Source organism: Leptinotarsa decemlineata, unplaced genomic scaffold, assembly GCF_025532065.1.
Source record: "Leptinotarsa decemlineata unplaced genomic scaffold, Ldec_3_MD MMD2_tig00026314_RagTag_RagTag, whole genome shotgun sequence".
NCBI classification, from domain to species: domain Eukaryota; kingdom Metazoa; phylum Arthropoda; class Insecta; order Coleoptera; family Chrysomelidae; genus Leptinotarsa; species Leptinotarsa decemlineata.
In genome coordinates, this window is record NW_027412684.1 from 17,112,376 (window position 1) to 17,136,571 (window position 24,196).

At 35.6% G+C, this 24,196-nt stretch overlaps 1 protein-coding gene and 1 pseudogene across 2 annotated transcripts in view; one reads left to right on the forward strand and one right to left on the reverse strand.

The window, feature by feature from the left end:
• Positions 1 to 6,512: 6,512 nt before the first annotated feature.
• On the reverse strand, positions 6,513 to 7,333 carry LOC111503547 (prohibitin 1-like; annotated as a pseudogene).
• An 862-nt stretch (positions 7,334 to 8,195) lies between these two features.
• LOC111503549 (uncharacterized) overlaps positions 8,196 to 24,196 on the forward strand; it is a 72,138-nt gene continuing 56,137 nt past the window's right edge. For both annotated transcript variants that reach the window (XM_074181545.1, XM_074181544.1), the window contains exon 1: positions 8,196 to 8,378. The gene's annotated coding sequence lies outside the window, so the exon portion shown is untranslated. The remainder of the gene's footprint in view (positions 8,379 to 24,196) is intronic.

Here is a 24,196-nt window from a genome sequence, read left to right on the forward strand (position 1 = left end):
AATTCCTTGTCGTTCTGCTATGGGAATATCTTCCATCAACTGGATCAAATCATTTTCTAGAAAATGTAAATATCGCAATCCATTGAGATTTTCATTGAAAAAGTAAGGTCCTATGATGCGGCCATTGAACAATCCACACCATACATTAATACCCCAAGTAGTTTGAAAATTACTTTCGCGGACCCAGTGGGGATTTTCTTGAGACCAATAGTGACTGTTATGTCGATTCACAACTGCATTATTGTGGAATCGCGATTCATCGCTCCACAAAATTTGACTGAATATGTTAGGACTTTCATGTAATATTACCTGAATACAAGCAATGAATTCAAGTCGTCGTTCAAAGTCCGTGGGTTTCAAACCTTGCACCAACTGAATTTTGAATGGGTGGTATTTATTTTCTTTCAGAATTCTCTGTACATTAGATTTATTCACACCGACTTCTTCTGAGTATGGATAGAAACATGTGGATGAATAATAATATAAGCCAACACATTGATCTCTAAATCTTCAGTTCTAACAGATCTCGTATGATGACGATGCTTTATAGTAGAAGGAAATGACCCAGTTCGCAATTTTTCTACAACTCTCGAAAAAGTCATTCGTGACGGAATGGGTCTGTCTGGAAAACGTTCTTGTTATAGACGTTGTGCTTGACGGCAGTTTTTCTGACATTCCCCAAAAATTGATAACATATCAATGCAATCACTTGGACTAAACGCGAAAGGCATACTGGAGTTTTCGCACAAAGAACACAGTTACTGTTTTGCAAAGAATCACTGAATCGAACTGACAAGTAGATACAATTCAACAACATTTGTTACTATGGCATCAACAAGCATAAGCTACTTGATGAAATTGTGCAATATAAAGCAATTCACCCTCAAGTTAGTCACATTCTCAAGAATTTCAATATTATATTCAACTGATATCGATATCGTATCGTAGAGGTGAGAATAATGGTTTGTATTCAGTAGTAGTCTAGTTCAATTTGATAAAAGATATAGACTGGATTCGTGTACGAGTAAATGAGTTTTTTTGAAACTTTATATTTAAGGAAAAGTGCAATAACTCAACAACGCCGTAACCGAATTCCAAAAACCAAACATGAAATGATATCAGAATCTAACGTAGTATCTGAATATGTAATGATATACAGGTCATTCTATTTAAAAAAATGGAATTTTGGTTTGTAGCACCTACACCAAACACCCTGTATATTTGAAAATTATATCAAAATATAGCTCTCATGAACTCCTAAAACTTTTGTATGAAACATTTTTGTGTATCTCCTTCAACAAACCAGATATTGCCTGTCACATAAAATGTGGGACACCCGGTATATTATTATTACCAGCACAGAGCTGGTTACGTTACATGAATAACTGTTTTATTCGCTATTTTGAATTCATCAAAAAGTCAATTTGAATGAATCCTCACGACTATAGAAAACAAAACAAAACATGTTCATATCATAGGTTTATTATAGGTTATGTAATATATTGGAGAGAGAAGGTAGATGCCATGGACCAAAGAAAGGAGTAAAAGCGGGTATTTCATGATTTAATTCTCCTTGGAATTTTCGTATGATATGATAAATTTGTGTAAGTTTTGTAATGGTGGATTCGAAAGATATTTTCAACGAGTATTGATTTTTTTTTTTTTGAATTTGGTAAGAGTGTTGATATTTTTCAGAGGTGATAGAAGCATAGCATATTGTGAAGTTGTGGACAAAAAAGAAAACAAATCTCTGAGTGTGAGTCTTACGAAACAATGGTAGTTTTATTTTTCAGTGACTCTACTTACGTTGGATTAACATTGGTCATATTTTTCAATGTTTGAATAAATCCATATCACGCTTTGCAAGGCATATAAGGATCTGATGTTTAGTAATTAGGTATCACTATATAGATAGAGAATCACTTGCATGTAATCTGTGTTTTTTAGATATTATTTCCATTGAAGTGTTTTGTATTGTTTCCATGCAAGTCATTGTACTATGAAATGTTCCACCCCAAGCTATTATATAGTACCATATTATCGACTCAGCTGAAGATGTATAACACATTCTCAAATTATTCCTATCCAGAATATCTCGTAGGTTATAGAAGGTTATAGAAGAAATAAGCTTTCTCAGTCTTTTGGTGACTTTACTTATGTGTTCGTCCCACCTGAAATCCTGGTCTAGCATAACCCCAAAGTATTTGATAGTTGAAGTCTTTTCTATTATATCACATGTACATGGTTGAAGTGAGTCGCATCTCAAACTTTTTATTTTTAGTTTTGTTCTGTTTGGATAATCAGTGAGAAAATGTCATAAATTTCGTCTTACTAACATTCAAGGTCAGCAGATTATAATCAAACCATGTCTTGATCTTTTGGAGCCCATCTTCAGCAAGTTTATAGTGTCATTAGCATAGCAGATTAGGTGACCACAAAAGAAGGTCATTTCTGTGATACTATTCATGCAAATGAGAAAGAGAACTGGTCTAAGAACACATAAAAGTGTTTAACTTTGCATATCCAAAATATCTGCCACCTTTCTTAATGCTTTTTTTTAGCAAATGTCTCTTCTTGATGAACATAAGCAAATTTCGATAATATAAGTCGTAGTCTCCAATACCCACATTATCTAAGCTTCTGAAATTGTTCATGACTTGAAAAAAACCGAGAAACTGTTTCGTATGAATCATGTTGACGGTAAACAGAGTGTTTTGAAATAAGTTTTTCATGTAACGACAGAAATTCGACACAATAATTTGGCGAAAGAACTGGTGACGGACATTTGATAGTGTGGCGAGAGCGGAGGGATTAATTCAATTATGAAAATGAAAAACACTCGTTTCAGAAAAGCTATTTCGAATTAGAGAAAAGATGGAGGCATATATATTACCACTGCGAAGCCGTGGCGGGTCGCTAGTTCAATATAAAAAATATTGCATGTATTGAAAACAAATTTCCATATTTTTCGCCAAGAATTTAAATGCTAATCACCGGTTCTTTCACCAAATTGTTATATGGAGTTTTGCTAATGAATTCTTTACCTCACATTATCGTTTTCAACGTTTTCATAAACTAGTCATTTTTCAACAGTAACAAAAAGTCGTCAGGTGATATTTCATTGTGAAATTTTCACTGAACAGTTTACAAGACCACTAAAGCGAAATATATCGATAGCTATCGATGACTATCATTGCCAAATGCCTGGTTGATTCTTTGATCTGTTTCGGCAACGCCCTGACTCAATTTGAATTCGTAGAAAAAAATTTGCCAAAAGTCGCTTTACGACATCACTAAGTTATGAGCTGAAAAGAGGAAATGAAATAAAAATTTGGAAAAAAACCAAATCAGTGTGGAGTATAAAATTTTTTATCGATCAATATATGGAGCTACGAAAACACACGACCTCAAAACAGAAATTTTTTGATATAATATAGTTGAAGCACTGAAGTCTTGAGTCTTCCAAAAAATGAAACCTTAAGAAAAGTTATACAAGCGGAATTTAGAAAAAATACCCTTAAGTATGCTAAGTTCAAATATATATAATATGCGTCGAAAACAGTAGACGACGTAGTAGCTGTTGAAGTCATTAATGAACATAGTCAATGCTACAACTTACATTCTACATGTCAAGGGGATACGCCAGCTTTATCCAACGCATCTGCTTTCCCTTCAAATCAAAGTTGAACAAGAACTGCATCAATTCGGTCGGTGGAAATAGTATGGGTTCCTTTCCATATTGTATTCTCTGAAACGAAAAGGCAAATTTCTCTGCCGTTACTCCTTTGAAAACTAGGAAGCAATAAATGTATCTAAAATAAATTATGAAGATCTATACTGCACGATTAGAATGGAAATATCGCAGGTTTGGACAAAAAAGTGACAAACTATGGATAAATTGTTCAAAATAAGTCTCAAATTGACCAAATAGAACTAAACAAACTTGAGCAGGAGAGATCAAGCCACTGTAACTCGTTTGAGGATCGGTCACGGTAGAATTACACAGGAGCATTCATTCAAAAAGCAAATTCCTGAATCATGCACTTAGCAATTCACCGCTGACAGTGAAATGTATCGTATGTTTTTAATCCTACTACCATGAAGCATGAAAACTACTGAACACCCTTTGAGGTTGATGCGGTTTTGCTTGAATAAAAAAATCTAATTCATATACAACAGCAAAAATCAAATTATATATTTTGGAGAACGAACCGGTACTTATGGCGAATGAACCGGTGATTCCTCAGTTGATATTCTGGCGAATGAACCACCATGCAATATTTTGGCGAATGAACTAATATTTAAGATTCTGGCGGACGAACAGGTCATTCTTCATTTAATATTCTGGTGAACGAACCATCGTTTGATATTTTGGCGGATGACCCGCCATTTGCTATTTTGGCGAAGGAACTGGCGATTCTGCATGTAATATTCTGGCGAAAGAACCGCCGTTCAATATTTTGGCGGATGAACTGCCATTTAATATTCTGGCGGAGGAACAGGTGATTCTTCATTTACTATTTTGGCGAATGAACCGGCGATTTTATTCAATATTTTGAATTAATTCCAAAGAAAACAAAAATCGCCTTCAGCAAAGAAGTGTTCCTTCCCTGGAAACCTGGATTTCTTGACTTCCAAATCGGAACTTTGACAGTTTTTATTTTTTCGACCCCAATATAGCGCCCAAAAAACTATGTTATTTTTTACTGATAAATAGCTACCCTATGAATTTGTTACCAATGATATTTTATCGAATCGAGGTATTTGTTCAGTTTGAATTGACGTGAAGCTGCATGCAAAGTCGACAAAAAAAGGTGTTAATTGTATCCATCATTAGGTGATACAATTGGTTTAGTTTCTTAGGTGTAAATTCTATGTGGCCTCGTCATGTGAAAAGAAAATCATTTATTGCTCCTGAAAACTTTGTTGATCTCATTGATTCGTTAAGAAAATTGAAAGTGAAGTTATGTAGACTCCGAGGAGAATATGCCAATTGAATACAAACTGCCTTATTTACAATAAAGATTAGTCTGTCTCTGCTGTCAAGCAAAACTTTGCTACTTTGCTACTTTTAGGAGATTCAGAAAAGTCGATTTGGCTATCAGTGTGGAATCACATGTCGCAAAGAATGATTATGAATTATATGAAATCAATACTTCTTTATATGCTCTGTTTCTGCAAAGATCCGTATTTCCTCCAACCGAGTCGAATTATACAATAATGGAAAGGATATACTATTACTTGTGTTCATGTGCCTTGTCTCGGCAAAGTGGTTTCACGAATACCACTCAAAAGCTTTTGATGAAGCTTCTAGGATGTAAATAGTGAGACATAAACAACAATTAGTTTTAACGGGATGAAAGCTTTTATTAGGAGCTGGCTATGATAGAAACATATATAATTTTGAATTAACTAATGTAAGGCTATCTATCCTACCTTTCATAATTGAAAAATGGAATGAAAAGTTTCAACGCGATTCAGACAAATGTACCTCTAAGCTAGCGGGTCAAGTGATGAGTGGGATCTTTGTTGAGGTTTTATAATATTCCGTTGAGTTTTTTTGTAGTCGAGACTCTGATAGATGAAAATGTCTATCTTCTTCTTGTTTTATGGCAGAATTAATTTTAAGTTTTTTTTCGAAGACAAAACACAAGCAGTTTAGGAAAATCATTGAGGTGATCTGAGATCTGTACCTGTGCAAAAATAGCGATTCAAGTTGGTTTTTCATCGCTGGGGAGTGAATTCATTTGGAAAAACTTTCTGAGGAAGTTTATTCCATATAAACACAGTTCTCCAAATGGATGAGTTCTTAAACGGTGATATGTATCGCTCTTAACTTGAACATCTTGTGGAATTATCTATAAAAGAGAGACCTTAATAGCCTGGAACATCTTTGATGTTCCAGGCTATTAAGTCGGGAAGTAGGTATTTAAAGGTAAACGTTTGATTCAATTTTTTTTCTAGGAATATATTTTTTTTATTGAAACCAAGCCTGTATGTGGCATCTATTTCATGGTGGGTCTATCATAAACGAATGCGTATACAAAATTTCGTGTTCGTGCTATTTACCGCTGAGGCGATCTCTCGTACGGAGCCGATCCTGGCTGCAGCATCAGGTCACCTTCATGATCAACATGCATTGTCGTCGGTTCTGGACCAGCATGCGAAATTTCAGGTCAATCAGATACCGGAAAGTGGGTCAAATTAAACTTGCAAGATTTGTTAACATACATACAACTCAAGTTAAATAAAAGCTTTCAAAAAGGGAATGATACGAAATGAGAAGTGTTTTATGGCTCAATGCTTGTTTCATCTGGCAAAGTAGAAACAACTGTGCCGAGAGTTTTTTTACAGAGATGGCCAATATGTGATTTCCAGCGAAGCGACTCATCTATAATTACCTATACCTTATAATTCATTTCTCAACGATTTATTAACAAATCAGTACAGTACAACTACGTTTATAAAAAATAATAAGAGAAGGTATAGCTCAACATATCCCGAGACTTTCTACTGACAAAATCCCACTCCTGAAGCCAAAATAGCAACACTTGACTTCCTGTTGTAGATCCATTACAGATAAAAAGCTCATTCATTAGTTTCCTGGAGTCGGCACGTTGAGCAGCAAGTTCTGACCTTGTCTTGATTTGGACAGTTGATAGGCAATATCCTCAGCTGCTTCGATTCTCCTCAATTCGACAAGACTCTCTCCAGCATCACCAAAAGCTTTGGCCAACAGAACTGCGGCTGTTCTGCCTTCTCTGCCAAGAACCTAGCTTTTTCAGCTTCCTGTTGTGCAACTTGTTTCAGTTCAAGAGCCTGCGTAAACTCTCTACCAAGTGTTAAATGTGTTGAAGAAATGTCGTCTAGGATCACACCAAACTGTCCCGCTCTTTCTGTCAGAACATCACTGAATCACTGACTTTTTGTGATACCAATTCACGGCTTTGAGAACTTCGGTGGTGATCGATGGTAGTACCCTTTCTTCGTAGTCCTGTTCCAGAATGGTGTAGATTTTTTGAAGCTCGCCTGGGACTGGTTTGAACAGAATACGAAGGGTGATGTTGACGTTTTGCAAATCTTTGCTACCAGTTACAACAGGAATGCTCCTAGGCCTAGACCTAACATCAAATATGATTGGTTTCTGTACCTACGGAATGGAAAAATGTGTTCCTTCTCCGATTACTTGCTTTTCAACGCCAGAGAATCTGTAGAAAATTACCGCCCTGTGTTCACCATCCACATTATACAAGGCAGAGTGAAAAACTCCTTCAACTAATGCTACTCTTTATCCAACTTGCCCGAATCTATTAAATACCTGAGCGGCAGACATAATCAATGTTTTAACTGAAAGTATTGACGAAAGTAATCTTATTCTTCTGTAATCTCAATGCGTAAACTCCAAATGAAATATTTCACACAAAAAATATGAAGAAAATGTCTGACCACAATGCTGAATTTTGACAATTCAAATTCAATTTAACTTGAGCGTTGATTGTTAAGTGGTATTGAAAAATATAGTTATTTTCTGAGTTTTTTTACCCGATTGAGTTTCAGTTTTTTGGATATAAACTAGTATTCTGCTTTGTCTTCGTTTCTTTGGCATCTACAAGTAAATTTGAGATATCGGAATTTGATTGAAACATTGTGGTGTCGTCGGCAAAGCAGATTACTGTACCGGGTGAAAGGTAATAGGATATATCATTTATATAGACTACGAAAAGAGATGGACCCAAGATGTATCCCTGAGGTATTGCATTATCCATAGACATGTCATCTGATAAATTACCATTTGTGTATACTGCCTGCTTTCTAGATGAGAGATAAGACTTGAAAACTGATTTCAACGATAAAAATGAATATTGATGAATTAATGAATATTAGAACTTTCAAATTGATTTGAAACATTATATACTTTTCATGATTGAAACGGAATGAAATAAAATATAGAGCAGCCTTTTTTCCCACACACCCTCGCCCGGTTTTTACGACAACATTACCAAATCGAACTTCATTCCTGAATGAACCATCGGAAAAATAATTCCCTTTCACCAAGATTTCCTCACGGTATCAGCCGCCCCGACGTGACGTGCCGTACGTTTCCGCCCCTACCGATTTGGGGAGCTTTTCCCGTTAGAGTGCGCGCTCAACTTCACAAAATCTCCCTGTCCGAACAACTTCAGTCCTGGCTGTAACTCCGCGGACGTCTTTTCGTGGAAACTCATAGAGTTACTCCCACTCGCGACATGACACGATATTTTTCTGTCGGCGGTTGATATACCGGGAAGGTCAAGAAGTGAGGTACCAGGGCTGACATTAACAGACTGTAAATTACCGTCGAGTGGGAATTCATAATGTTTTGTTTTTGCAATTAGTATGTAAGTATTTTTTCCCTTAGTTTTTTTTTGTAGATGATATAATGAAAATTCATGGCACGGACTGAAAATGGAGTGATAAAAGAACGAATTGATCTCTACTAGAAAATATTCACCTTTCAATTCGAATCGTGAGAGGGCGTTTTTGGTTTTTTCTGTTCGTTATTTTCTTAGGGCGTCTTCGTTTATAATAATAATGATGAATAGTAAATGGCCTTTATTTTACTTGGCAGTGCTTTTCTCTCACTCAACCAAGCATACATAGTCAGATACATACAAATAAAATTGATTCTGAAATTAGTTTTCAACTTTTTTGATGCAATGATTTCAAAGCCGTCGAATTTGTTCACATCTGAAGATATTAAAGAAAGCTGCTTCATATTTCTTCCGATATTATTATCGGAAGAAATGGAGTAGTGATACAGAAAGAAAAATCACATGTTCTCACAAAAATAATGTAAATATTTAAAGTATAAATGGAAATAATTTCACAATTCATGATATACACCAGCTTCATACTTATATTTGAACTTTTACTCATATGTTCTAATCCACATCTGTCATTATTCTTCACCATATTCTGTACTGTCGCAATCTTTCTGAACAAGGACTTACCTTATAGAATAGACAGCGACTCTACAGAAGTGCAGTGAACAAGGACCATATTAAGAACAGAACAGTAAATGAAATATAAGATATATGACTTTCATTTGCTATACGTATATGGTGTATGAATGATGAATGTTATGATTGATAGTTTAGTTTAGATAGTAACGGCCTGAGCAGAGAAGGATTGCCCAAACTGTTTGTGCTGTGGGATAGGTCATTCATTCCGATTTCTGAGACTTCTGTCATGTGTATGGCGTTTGTATGTCAACTTCTTCAGAATTTATTGAGGTTGTTGTTCCATTTGGAGGTGATAAACGAAGTTAACCAGATTCAATTCTCGTTTTTTATACATTTTCAGCCACCCAGTCTGATGTATGAAAGGATATACATGATTTCTAAATGTGGAACCAGAAATCAATCTTGTACATGCATTCTAAACTTTCTGCATTATATCAATCAATCAATTCTAACAGAATCAACTTAATACATAGATGTGTAGATCATGCAAAGAAGATGTGTAGATCATAAGTATTTACTAAGATAGTACATTCCATACTAGACTCATAAGAACGGACAAAACTGTTGGACTGGAAAAATGAAGTTATTGGTCGATGAAATTTTTAGAAATTTTTCTCACGTGAACTTTCCGACCTGATTGTATCATAGAAATCAAAATAAGTTTGTTTCGAGAATGTCTTCTCATTTTACTGACATCTCAGCTCTTCACAATCGCGAACATACATCATCCTCAAAGAAGATTGAATACATTTCCTCAAAGAAGATTGAATACATTTCCACGTACAATTATTTTCAACGAATAGCTTCAAGATGACTAGCTAAGACAACACCCTCATAATTACAATGTACCGTTCATTAATTATTCACACACAGTTATGTGTGTGCGTCTTCTTGAAGAGGCGGAAAACGATACAAAGCGAATAGCCTAGTTTACGAGTGCTTTTTAGCAAAATCCTATCCTGTAAGACCGAGCATAACGGTTGAGGTGTTATCAGAGTAGTAACTGAAAACTTTATGGAACTTCTGAAATCATCCATCAATTCAATATATAAAAAAAAATATACAAATTATGGAATTATAGAACAGCAATAAAAATTAATCGACGCTCCAGGGCGATTGATTCCAGTGGCGCATTTGCTTTTCCAGCTGCAGGATCACCCGAAAAAACCTGCAGCACCACATCATATGAAGATCTTGATCTGCCACTGTCCTCTCTTTCATAGAATAAAATGAAGGGTGTCTTCAAAGGCTCCAATAAATTCAAGATATCGCCAGACTATCGTCAAACTTAAACCAGTCCGTTTCGTCTTTGATCAAGGCGTAATAATGTCCAGATTCACCACAGTAAACAATGACTGCATGAGGGCTGATTTCTCAAACAACAATAAAGAAAAAACTGAGACGGATCGATCTGAAGTAAATAAGGTGACTTGTTTTTTTTAGAATTTAATAAGTCAAACAGGCAGAACTTTTTCTGAAGAATTGAAGATCACGGAAGTGGTTTTTTCAATGAGAAGACAATTTCACTTTTACAAAACATCTTTTGGCCATGACTTCAATCAACACGAGCTATTACCTTGAGAGGGTTCTCATTTTTGGGAATGAGGCGTGCTTTATAAGATATAAATAGTGCAGAGTTCTAGAATAGCCCACAACGTTTCAGAACATCTAGGAATATTCTGGAATGTTATATGATGTTCGAAAATAGTCTGGATATTTGTGTAAAATCCAGGAATACTCCAGATCATTCTAGAATGATCAAGGGAGTTATGATCGTATTTTATAGTAGCTCTATATCTCTCATCCGTGGAGAAGGTTCCTGTTTTTATCTAAAAAGAAATCATTTTGAAAACACAAGGTGTGACAATTTCGCATTTCAGAAGTTTCTTGAACAGCTCACAACATTCCAGAACATACAGGATCTTCAGGAATGTTGTATATAGGTCGGAAATATTCTAGAACGTTCGGGAACATCCCAGGTCGTTGTGTAACATTCTTGTACACAAATGAAGAGATATTTGATTGAGTGAAATAAAAAACATTATTTTTTGCAGATGCTTCAAAATGTATTTGTTTGTGAAAGTTTGTGAAACGTTTTTTAATGAATAGAGAAAAAAAGGTTTTGTAACACTGAAAAAATATGACTCAAAAATTGATTTGTTTTCACTCTAAAGCTTATCCAACGAATGAATGAAGTATTATCAGTCTTTATTTCAGGAACATGAAAGGACATTGTAAGTAATGCTCTGAAGGAAATATTCCTCAATATTGATGTTGGGTATCAAAAAAGTTCTAATAAATATATGCATTGTTAGCAATAATCCTTTGAAATTTACGGCGACTTTTTAAACAATATAGAAGTTATGTGAAAGCTAATTTCCGGGTTTTTTCAACACGATCTGTATGTTTTCATGTCTGAAGTTTTGTCTACTACTGCGGTAGGCATTATCGGAAATGTGGTAACGGTCGCAGTGCTCGAGTTGGTGCTCCAGTTGTTGTTCCCATCGTTTTGACCACATTACCTACAATACTCGTATCTGACTCTGATTTTATATTATCAATAAGGCGTTTCTTGGTTTCTCTGAATAACATGATCTTGTTTTTGTACCTGGAAGGAAAGGTAGCCAGATTTCATTGATGTTTATTGCCAATTTTTTTTTCAATTTCTTTCGCCCCTCTATATACTTTCAGATAGTGATTTTGAGTATTACTGTACACTGTATGTTCGAATCAGATGATGGTATACCTCGGGTGTTACTCAAGAATATCTGGGACATTGAGCTGACCTTAGACTTCGTCTGTTCAGTTACTGAAAGCCTAAATATTGACTTCACGTCGTGTTTCTCTAAGATTCTCCCAACCCAGTCTACAACATTTTCAAACTAGGGACGACAGCTTTTCTCGTGACTAGCCTAGCCTTCTTTGCTGAGCCCATGAGGAGACCACGATGAAGCTCACTAGTATGTCTCCAGGCCCTAACTTCATATTTTGAATGACTCTGTATTTCCTATAAATGGCTGCAATTGAGTTGGCCAGCTCATAAGTTGGTGAATCTATCGCATTTGAGATAGGACCAAGCGGTACATTCTCTTTATGGAAACGACCAGAAAAACAATTCGAGCACCAAATCATTACTGTTATCAAATCGCCTTCGATAATGTATACCGTAGTAGTAGACGAAACGTCAGGCATGAAAACCTGCAGACTACGACCAACAAACCCGGAAAATGTTTGACGGTGGTTGACAATATTTCGTTGTGCATTTCATCAGTTCGGACTTCCATTGTCTAATATGATTGAAATTGTTTTGAAATCCCTGAAAGAATCTGTAAAAAAATTACAAAGATTAGCTGCAAAAACACTTCCATTGAGCAAAAAACTGAAACTACAATGAAATAACATACAAGCAACAACCAAAAAAAATTCAACTATAACACTAGCTGAAAAATTAACGAAGTTATCAACAAGAAATGAAAATTAGAAATATAAAATTGAAAGATTCCAAATCAAGTCACTTCACGACGTTTCGATTGTTAGTATTTGTTTTTTTGGTTGTTGCTTGTATGTTATTTCATTGAAATTTCGGTTTTTTGATCGATAAAATTGTTTTTTCAGCTAATCTTTTTGATTTTTTCAGGGATTTAAAATCAATTCAAAACATATTAGACAATGGAAGTCCGAACTGATGAAATAATAATAATAATAACTTTATTCACAACGTATACAGATTAGAGTACAAAAATAAAACAAAATATGTGAACAAAGTGGTTTGACGATAAGAGCAGAGCTCTTGTTTCGCAAGAAGTTATAAAGAATATGTGAGTACATAAATATTTGTATGAAAGTAAGTAGGGCCTTCATGGAGTAGAAACTACAAAACATTGAATACTAGACAAACAAAAAGTAAGAGAAATAGATAAAACCTCAGACAAATATTACACGTTCTATAAGAATAAAGTATTGATATACAAATAGATAAAATCCTAGGCAATATGGATAACATTATGCTATTTACAATACAATATGATACAACTTTGGAATAAATTTGACTAACTTATGTCACTGTATTGGTTTGGAATACAAAATTTTCATTTTGTGAGGTACGGTGGTAATTTAGTTGCCATGAAAAAATATGATCTTTGTGAAATTGACTTTTTAACAGTAGGATAGGTTAGTTGGTCGCGATATCGTGTGTTATAGTCGTGGTTTCGTGACGATGCTTTAGTTTTGCTGAAATGATACTTCACGTTTGTACAATAGTAATATAATTGTCTCATATCCATAACTCCACACTCTTTATGCAGGAGATCTGACGAGAAATGTGAATTTCTAGACATGATCAACTTCATGAATCTCTTTTGTAATACCTCTAACGGATTGAGGTGTACACGCAGAGCTAATCCCCATGCTGTTATACCATATCTCAAATGGCTCTCTACTAGGGAACTATATAATTGATTAAGTTCTTCACATAGTTGTCCCCGGTCGTAAAAGCACATTCTTCGATACAGAAGTTGAAAATCAAACAATTATACTCACGTAGTCTTCAGTGGGATCTTTTTCAAAATTTCGAATGAGACAAGTAGTTTTTTAGATATACGGAAAAACCAGTCTATAATTTTTTGCTAGTTCAAACTTTTTGTCGGTCCTAAATAGCAATTTTTTGTGTTGGAGAACCAGTTTTCTACGAAATGGCTTTTGTGAACTAGACTACAACGACTATACCTCCCATCTATTGTACATCCTTATAATTACAATGTACCGTTCATTAATTACTCACATCCAGGGGTGCGTATGCGTCTCCTTGAAGGGACCGAGAACGACATAAACCGAACCTCAGATCTCATTCCGGCTCATCTCGTGATTTACGTTGCGAATTGTAATTTCCTTATATGGCATTCCCGGTTGTCTGGAGCGCTATTATAAACTTTAATGCACGTAATCTAGTTACCAAAATACCTTGTAATCCCTCGGGATATCTTGTTCGCTGGCGTTTTGAGATAATTCCTAGAGCAACCGTCTAGAAACATGATACAGGGGAGAATCTAGTGGTGCGGGATGCTAATCGCTCCTTATTTTTACTTTTACCCGTGAGGTTTTGGGAAGTTACTCTCACTTACGGTGTTTGTGGATGTTACTCTCACTTTTGGAGCTTGCGAAAGGTGTAGGAGGATTGATTGACCGCATTGGTGTGTGAGAGATTAGAGAGAGATAGAGGGAGTATGGATTCATTATCCAAAAGAAGAACATCCCTAGAGAACATCCTGATAAATGAACAATTACATTATTACATGAAAACAGTACATATAAATAATCACATCTAGGTAAAAGTACTTGTGATGTACTGTTTGGAACCTTTGGTGTAGTGATGAATATTACTGGAGTTTTTTCCCAACACCAAATCGTTATTTTTACACCTCGACACGTGTTTCGATCACCAAGTGATCATCTTCAAGAGGAAGATAAAATTAACAACTACTCAAAACTAAAGCTACTTATACTAATCAGGTACATCATACAGGTAGGTAATCAGTAATACCACCCATACAAGTGTACCACCCTAAATTAATTTTACAATTGGCCTTTCTATTATTTTACAATATGTCCTTGTGTATGTTTAAATGTTACAGCTATATATAGAACAATTTTCAGCTATATAAAAACGTGCTGGGTTGAATTTTTTGGTGCATCGTCTTTTGACTTTCCCTCTAACACATGATAGGTTCACAAAAGAAAAACGTACAATACAGGAAATAGCAGCAATTAATGGTTTCCCGAGGGGTATTGTAGATGACATAATTAGGAAAAAGAAGTTTAGGTTAAGAATGAACCAAATCTCGACTTTCAGAAAGGACAAAAACCAAGATAAATACATCTCAGTTCCATACCACCAATATACGAAGAACTTTGGAAAGATTTTCAAGGAACTAGGTATGGAGGTGGTTTTTAAAACAAGTTATACACTGCAGAGCCTTTTGGAAAGTCCAAAAGACAAAGTCGAGAATTCGGAAAAGTCTGGAATTTACGAAATTGAATGTAGGGACTGCGATGCAAAATATTATGGACAGACAAAAAGATATATTAAAGTGAGATATAAGGAACACATAGCACACTTAAAATATGGAAGACCTGAAAAATCAGCAGTCGCCCATCATATTTTGCAACGAAACCATTCCATAGACTTCAGTTCTTTAAGATTAGTTAGACAAGTTAACAACAACAGGCAACTAGATGCCTATGAGAGTGTAGAAATAAGTAAACATAATAATATTATGAATAACGATAACGGACCAATACCAAATAGCATACTATATAACTTGTTGAAATAATATTGTTGGGTTTACTGATTACTATAAAAAGACACATTGTAAATATATTTAGATAGGAAATATTGTGAAACTAATTTTATATAGCTGAAAATTGTTCTATATATAGCTGTAACATTTAAACATACACAAGGACGTATTGTAAAATAATAGAAAGGCCAATTGTAAAATTAATTTAGGGTGGTAAACTTGTATGGGTGGTATTACTGATTACCTACCTGTATGATGTACCTGATTAGTATAAGTAGCTTTAGTTTTGAGTAGTTGTTAGTTTTATCTTCCTCTTGAAGATGATCACTTGGTGATCGAAACACGTGTCGAGGTGTAAAAATAACGATTTGGAGTTGGGAAAAAACTCCAGTAATATAGGTAAAAGTACACATATATAATTGCATAGTGCTTTTCTTTAATGTCCTTCCCCCTCAAAAAGTTGAAATTTGGGATAATGAAATTTCAAGATGGCGACTAGGCGCCATCTGGGAAGAAAATAAATAGAAAGGAGGGTCTTGTGACAATATTTTTGAAGCTCCTGACAAATTCTGCACAACCCTAGAATATAATGTCAATACCTTCAACTACTACAGAATGGCGAAACTTTTAATAATTGCCTGAATTCATTGACACTTAACTACATAATATGAGATAATAAGCTTGAAGTCAGTTCAGAAAATGCTCAAAATGGTTGCCTTGAACTTCTTAACAGATGAACAGCGTATCCGATATTTCACGCCGAACATTTTCGAATATAGTAACGTCAATATCTCTACAAATATTTATAATTCTCTCAGTTCAGTTTCGTGCACCTTGCTTCAAATAGTCCCATAAAAAAGTCCGGAGGTGTCAAATCTGGCGACCGGGCTGGCCATTCTGTAGGACCTCGACGGCTAGTCCAACGACCGGGAAAAGTAGTACCCAAATAGTTTCTTACTTGTATGGAGTAATGTGGTAATACTCCATCTTGTTGGAATATAATATTCATATCAAATTCATTAGGATTCGCTTCAACGATTTCAGTGATGAGAGGGTTTACAGTAGTATCCAGCATATTCAAATACAATTCCCCTGTTGAATTTTGATCAATAAATGTAGGTTAATTTCACTAGTTCGGACTTCCATTTTTTAATATATAAAATGATTTGAAATCCCTGAAACAACTAAAAAATAAATTAAAAATAAATAGCTGTAAATAACAATTATATTAAGCAAAAAAATCCTGAAATGAAATAATAGTGAAATGAATTACAAGCAAAAATAAAACAATTGAACAAAATATAAAAATAAAAAAAATACAAAATGAAAATAAAGATAAAAATAAAAAGTTAACAGATTTGAAGCCAAGTTAGTTCACGACGTTTCGATTGTTGGTATTCACAATCGTCTTCGGGTGATGACAGTCATCACACCGAAGACTTTTTGAAAAATATTGGCGTACCGCCAGACCTAAATATTTCAATAAACGTATAATATCAATTGTTCTAGAAGTTTTCAAAGGATTTTTTCAATTAAATTCCTGAGAAAACTTCATATTTGATGGTTAGATATTTTTATAATCATATTATCAACCCGAAATTCGGGTATCACCCTCTACATTTCACGTGCCATATCTGGCACACAACCCTATATTCTGCCCTCTTGACCTCAGTATCCATTCATCACCACTTATATCCTCCAGGAGAGCCCTTTAGTCACCAAGTTTTGCGAAACGTTCTTTCTTTTCGTTCTTTTGTCTTTCAGAAGAGCGTAAAACTTTCAACATCCGAATAAAAGAAAAATTCATTATATTTCGTTTCGCATTTATTTATGCTCTGTGGATTTGCATCAACTACCCGAGCCCGAGTCCTTTTGTTTATTCGTTAACCCCGCATTCGACTAATGCATGCAGAACCGGATCTGGAAAAAAAATTCGGGGACGCTTTTGCGTTTGCTTGTTCGATGAACACCTCAGGCTTTCATTTTTTTATTCAGAACGAGTCGTCGAATAAAGAGTGGAGTTTTTGATTCACTTACGGCAAAGTAAACTCCGCTGTATGCAAATTACTCGTTTCAAATTAATTTCCTCACTTTGCGAATCAAACCGTACTGATAGATTTTTTTTTGGAAAAAATAGTTTTCAGTTTTCAAAACAGCAAATGTTTTACTAGCAAAAAGGATTCAATAAAACTGAATCGAAATATAGCATTCGGGCATATGGTATTCTTGAATGTCTTGCCATTAATATCTAGGAAAATGGATAAAACTTCTAGGAAATTCCTAATTTCTCTTGTGGATAATATGAGATTTTTGTTGGCTCTATATCAACAACATCATTTGTAAACAAGGCAATTCAGGGAAGGCATTTCCATTTTATTAGTCAGTGGGCTATGCTTAAAGACTGGCAGTGAACAAATCTAAATAAATGAACTTTGAACGTTCAAGCCAGTCTCGGATATACCTACACAATAGGTTCAATGTACTGACGCCTATCAATGTTAGGCGTCAGTCCATTCAGTCCACTATGTAGGTATATCCGAGACTGGCTTGAACATTTAAAGTTAATTTCTCAGAAAAGGAATTTTCAGATCACGTTATTATGGTCTGCTGATACTTAGAATTGAAAAATATATTGCCTGAAACTCAATTTATATTTAGGAAAGAGCATAGCCTCTATAGAATGAAACCCTGGACGGCTCAGTCGAACCCTAAAAATCTGATTCAATTTCCAGTCGTGCAGGTACAAAGTATATGCGCTGCTGTTTCAACATTTTCCAAACAGAGGCAACATACACTGTATTTCAACAGTCCGAGTTTCTGCATATGATGATGTAAGGCCTGTAAGAAGGCCTGTTAGACATCGTAGATCATTGTCCAACAACTGTTTGGTATCAAGCTTCGGAAGGTGAATGAACACCTTGGAAAGAGTCACTCCTGGAAATTCTGCCAGAAGTCCGTAAATCTTCTTGCCATCCAGATGTTCAATCTTTGTTTGGCGAAGCCTAAAGCGATACCAATGGCAGTTTCTGGTCCGATGAAGCTACTTGCAGCACCCCCCTTTGCAAGGAAGTCAGCCGCCCTCATTGCCTCAGGCACCAACTGTGATCAACGCATCAACCTATCGTACTTTGGAGGATATCACAGCTACCCTTCCCGACGTGCACTTTGCCAAGATGACAAGGTCATCTACGAAAGCTTGCTGATCTACTTTCCTTCTATCGAGGGCATCCATCAGGAACGACCACAGAAGGGGAGATAGTACCACACCTTGAGGGCAGCCTCTGGTGATCCTGAACCTGATGGCTTCGCCTTGAAGAGTCGTAGTTGCAGTTCTATTTACCAACATGGCATAGATCCAGCCAGTTACAGTCGATTCTATACCTTTCCTAGCCAGAGATGATCCTATAGATTAAGGAAGTGCATTGTCGAATGCTTTTCCAATATCGACAAATACAGCAACCAAGAAGTGACTCAAGGGTCCATTTTTGGACCTCTATTGTTCACATCCCACTTTTCTTCAAAGAATTTAGAATTTGTATACAGAATACCCAAGTGCATCTTCATTTTTCGCCAACAAAAATAAACAGAACTATAGACGATTCGAATATTTTTTGATGATATGAACGATTGGTTTCCTTAAGTTTTTGAACTCAACATATCATTTACTGGATCAGTAAGAATAGATATTTGCAAATGGAGATGAAGTACAATGAGCTGAATAGAGTTTCCCACAAAATGTATTCAGTCTTTGGTGTACCTTTCTTTGTGATAATGGTTTCAACATTTGTTTCTCTCCTTGATATCTGTGTATAGAAGAAGCAGCCTATGTTGATGGCAGCAGACCCAACTATGGTAGGTGGAATCATGAATGTGCTTCATGATATTCTGAGTGATAGCTTATATTTTATCAATTCAAAGTATGATTCAAATTATCGACAGTACATACCGTTGAATTTTACTTCATATTTCGGGGAAATCAAGTGGTAAAAAATATATCACACTTAGATCTCTGCTAGCTATTCCAATGTTAATGTATTGATGACTCATGAAGTATCAAAAGACTCCTAACTATCATACGGAGCGATTATAGCTTCTTGAGTTGATATTTCCATATCAAAAATCCTTTTGGCATGAATGCTAAGTTTATTGTGACAGTTGTATCATCATCCTGTGTTTGTTACTGAACTTTGATGGCTGTAACATTCTCAACCTGTGATCTTTGTATCTTAATTCTGTGATATCGACTGCCAGTCATTATGAAATAGTGTTGTTATGCAAAATCCAGAATTTCTCAGATAGTGCTTCTGCCGAGTGAGGGGTTCCTCGAGGTGCACTGCTTAGACCAGTCTTGTTCTTCATTGATTACAATGTGTTAGCAAATGTAACAATCAATCGAAGCCAAAAACTATTTTCTGAATCTACACTTATGTAGCATCCGATAATTTTTTGAGACAGTCTCACTAACTATTGCTATGCCAATACACATTATACCAAAGATGACAACATGATTCTCTTCTCTAAAAGTTTGTCATTGCTAGTATAGACTAATTCATTGAAGGACATGAATGAAAAGTTTGACTTAATGATAATATTGAAATATTAGCTTCTGTATCTGTATCAGCTGAGACTGAATTTTTGATTTCTAACCACATTTTCCATGTCTCTAGTTACTTAGATCCTTCAAATATTTGGTCGAGGGTTACTCAATAGTCAGAAATAACTTTTATAAATATTCCAGAATCACCAAATTCCTACTCAGTTATATGGAATGAAAACCACTCATCTTCCCGTGAAGCTGAGTTTTCTCAGTTGACATTACACGAATGATTTTGTCTTTTTTTTCGTGTCTGGCTATTTCACGCCTGAACGACTGAACGGATTAAGATGAAACTTAAAATAAATACAGCTTATACATCAGAATAACGTGAAGGCTGGGTGATTTTTTGGGAGGTATATGATTTGATTTTCTAAACAACACAAAAAATTTGAAAAAAGAGATGAAATCTTTATTGGAATCGATGAAACGATCAATATAATTTATATTGTTATCGGCGGCTCCGCTTTAGATGGCCCATGCGCAAGGTTCAATTTTGGCACACTCTCTCCAACATATCGACCGGTATTTCATGTATAAATACTTCAATATTGGTTTCCAGAGCGTCAGTCGTTGCTGGTTTATCCCTGTAGACATGAACCTCAATATGACCCCACAAGAAATAATCCAAAGGCGTTAAATCACACGATCTAGGCGGACAATTGACGGACCCCAAATGTGAGATAAACTGTTCACCGAAGGCTCTTAATTGGGCCATTGTTTCGCGTGCCATGTGGCATTTGGCACCAACACATGTCAGGCATGACCAATTCTTCCATTTTGAGCAAAAACAGTTGTCAATCATCACACGGTAGCGCTCACCATTCACAGTAACGTTTGGCCATTGTCGTCTTTGAAGGAGTACGGCCCGATGATGCCACCGACCCATAATCCACACCAAACAGTGACTTTTTCAGGGCACATCGGTAGCTCCTGCAATGCTTGTGGCTGGACTCCACTCCATGTGCGGCAATTTTGCTTGTTAACATATCTATTCAACCAGAAATGAGCCTTGTCGTTGAACACAATTTGATCTTATTCCAACTTTGCCAGCGCCATTCACCAAATGTTAGATGTTGTGGGAGGGTCATGTGGCTTCAATTCTTGCACTAGCTTATAAGGTTTCACATCCAAATCTTTTTCCAAAATTTTCCACGTAGTGGAGTAACAGAAGCTCAATTGCTGCGAACGGCGGCGAATCGACATTTCACGGTCATCACGAACATTGGCGTATACAGCCGCAAAATTTTCTTCGGTCCTCACTCTACGTATGCGTGTTGGTGGTTTAATGTCCAATAATGTAAACTGGGTTCGAAATTTAGTCACAAACTTCCGAATAGCTCCCTCAGTAGGCCGACGAAACTGCCCATGAATTGGAAGAAGTGCACGATGCAATTTCTTCACCGAGCATGAATTTTGATAACAAAATTCAATAATTTGCAAGCGTTGTTCATTCGTGAGTGAGTAAGTTCATTCGTGGTTAAATTATAGACCAAACTGAACAAGTTTGACAATGACACAAGACACGATTCACGCGTGATATGTCAGAAACAGTGTTGCCAGAAAGATACCAGCAAAAAAAAATTACTCGTTTTGTGTAATTTCGGTCATAATATAAGTATTTAGTGCTCCCTGAGAGCCATTTTGGCGTGCGCTACCTATACAGTTGGAGTCCTAAATGGTTCTAAATAAACGTTCGCGATATCATCTATCTACCTCCTATATGGTATCCATTATATACAAAATAATATATATATATATATATATATATATATATATATATATATATATATATATATATACACAATTGTCGTTTCAAGTATTTAGTGTAGATAAAGGTTGTCTTTTACACTAAGTAATTTGGACGAATCGTTTTCACGATAAGATTAACATGACACAATACAGTGAGCTATTACGCGTCGCGTCTACTGTAAAACGACGGGGGACGATATGCGGGAGTAGAGGAGCGTTGACGGTTGTGTTAGTTTTGGGAATTTCTTTATAGGAAACATAATTCCATTTTCGAAGCTATTCATTACTTAGTGGAGACAAATACGGGCGAAGTCTCGGGCAACAACTAGTAATTCATATTTCACGTTTTATCGATTTGGTACTCTGTTGATATAGTAGTATATTGAATTTGAATATGTCGAATTCATGTTTCTCACTGCTTCGCAAATGAATTATTTACACAGAAGACAATATCCTTCATTTTCTCTCCAAGAGCATAATTCTCTAAAACAGTCTTGTCAACAAACGCCTCATCTCTGCCTGATATTCTTCACCAAACACTTCTTGCGAGGACAAAATGAATTATTAGAGGAGATTTCCAATCTTTTCGGAACAAATGAAAAAATCCCGGAGAGTATTAATCTTCCTGAAAGGTCTGCGAAGTTGGAGAAACAAGTTCCAGCACAAAAAATATCTCCTGGAATAATGTGGCCCGTATGGAAAAACGTCTTTGTATGGCGAAAGTTTGGAATTCATTACCCACGACTGACTGAGTTATACTATTCCGTTATTCAATTTCAGTATCCATTCGGACGGTGTTTTTTCGGCATTTTGAGCGATCCCTTCGACTTTTAGGAATATATTATTAGTGGGTCTGCGAAAACTTTGGACGAGGGTGAGGAATTTTGTCGGACTTCGGGTATCTGAGATGGGATTTTGTAACACCTGGAATGTATATTTTACGAGAACTAACTGAACAAAATTAGAATATTGTTTAGAAAAGGTGGAGTTTGACCATGATGTCATTGTACAAAATTTGCTAGGTTGAACTTTCATGAGAGATTTGTTTAAGACTTACAGTAAGTAGAATTTTATGAGGTAAGGTTTCTATTTGGTATCTGTTGACTGATTAGGATTGCAGCAAGAAAATATCCATCATTTTTTCACTTTTTATGTGCGGTAAATACCAAATGAATAATATACATTGCATTTCTTTAATGTCACCTCCCCTTTTATTTTTTGAACCAACCAACTCAAAAAATTGAAATTTGGGATAATAAGTTGGGGGTAGTTGTTTTCTGATAGGTGTCAGTCCATTAACCTACTATGCCTATGCCCACTGACTATCTGTGAAAGTTTTCTTTCCTTATACGACTTATCATCGACTTTATGTTGATGAGATACACTACCTTTCACTGACGAGTGGCCAAACAGCCCGAAACCGGTCTGCAAGTGTGTTCCAATAATTGAAAACACAGCTCTACAAAAAAATTATGTTGCCCTGGATACTTTTGCAAATTTTTATGTTTTTGAGTGCCTAAATCATGAATATATTTATGAAACTACTGAATGTGCTCTATTTTCTTTGCGCGTACAAACATCACGTGATCCCCACTTCTCGGGCTCCTAGCTCTGCAAAACAGCTGAGAACACTCAGTTATTTGATAATATTGAAGTACTAACACGGAAATTTGGATAAGTTGTTATATGTTAATATTATGTTTCAATTGTTGAGTGTCCGTTCTAATATATTCATCTTGTCTTTTTAATCATAAGTTTGTCACGAAGGAAGTGCAAATATAGTAGTGATTCATTCTGTTATTTTTGTGGTATTTATATATCAAAAAAACAAAAAAAAATATCACAGATTTTGTTAAGAAAACTTATGCTGAATATTTCGGTTTTAAAATGGACAAATTAGATAAATCATGGATTCCTAATAAAGTTTGTAAGTCTTGCGTTGAGTCTTTGCGGTCGTGGAAAAAAGGAGAACGTTCTGAATTAGACTTTGGTATTTCTATGATCTGGATGGAGCCTAAGAATCATTTCGATGATTGTTACTTTTGCGTAGTAGATGCTGAAGGTTTTAATCGAAATCAAACGTGGAGATATCCAGACTTACAGTCTACAAAATGTCCTGTTTTACACAGTGAAAATATCCCTCGGCCTATTTATGTTTCAAAAGTGATTCGCATGCCCTCAGAAACAATGATGTTGCCAAATTCACAGAAATCGAATCAGTCTACCAGTGGAAGTGAATGGGAGGGTGAAACATCTACGGCAAAGTTGTTTTCTCAAAATGAACTCAATGATTTAATACGTGATCTAAATTTATCAGAACAAGGATCAGAACTGTTAGCTTCAAGATTGAAAGAAAAAACGTACAGAACGCAAGAAAGTGAACTATTACAGTTTTTTGATGAAAATGAAGGATTGGTATACTGTAATAATATTGCAAAGCTGCTTCTGGATATGGGTTTGAAAGAATACAAATCTACTGAGTGGCGTCTTTTTATTGATAGCTGTAAAAGAAGTTTAAAATGCGTCTTACTGCATAATGGAAATAAATTTGC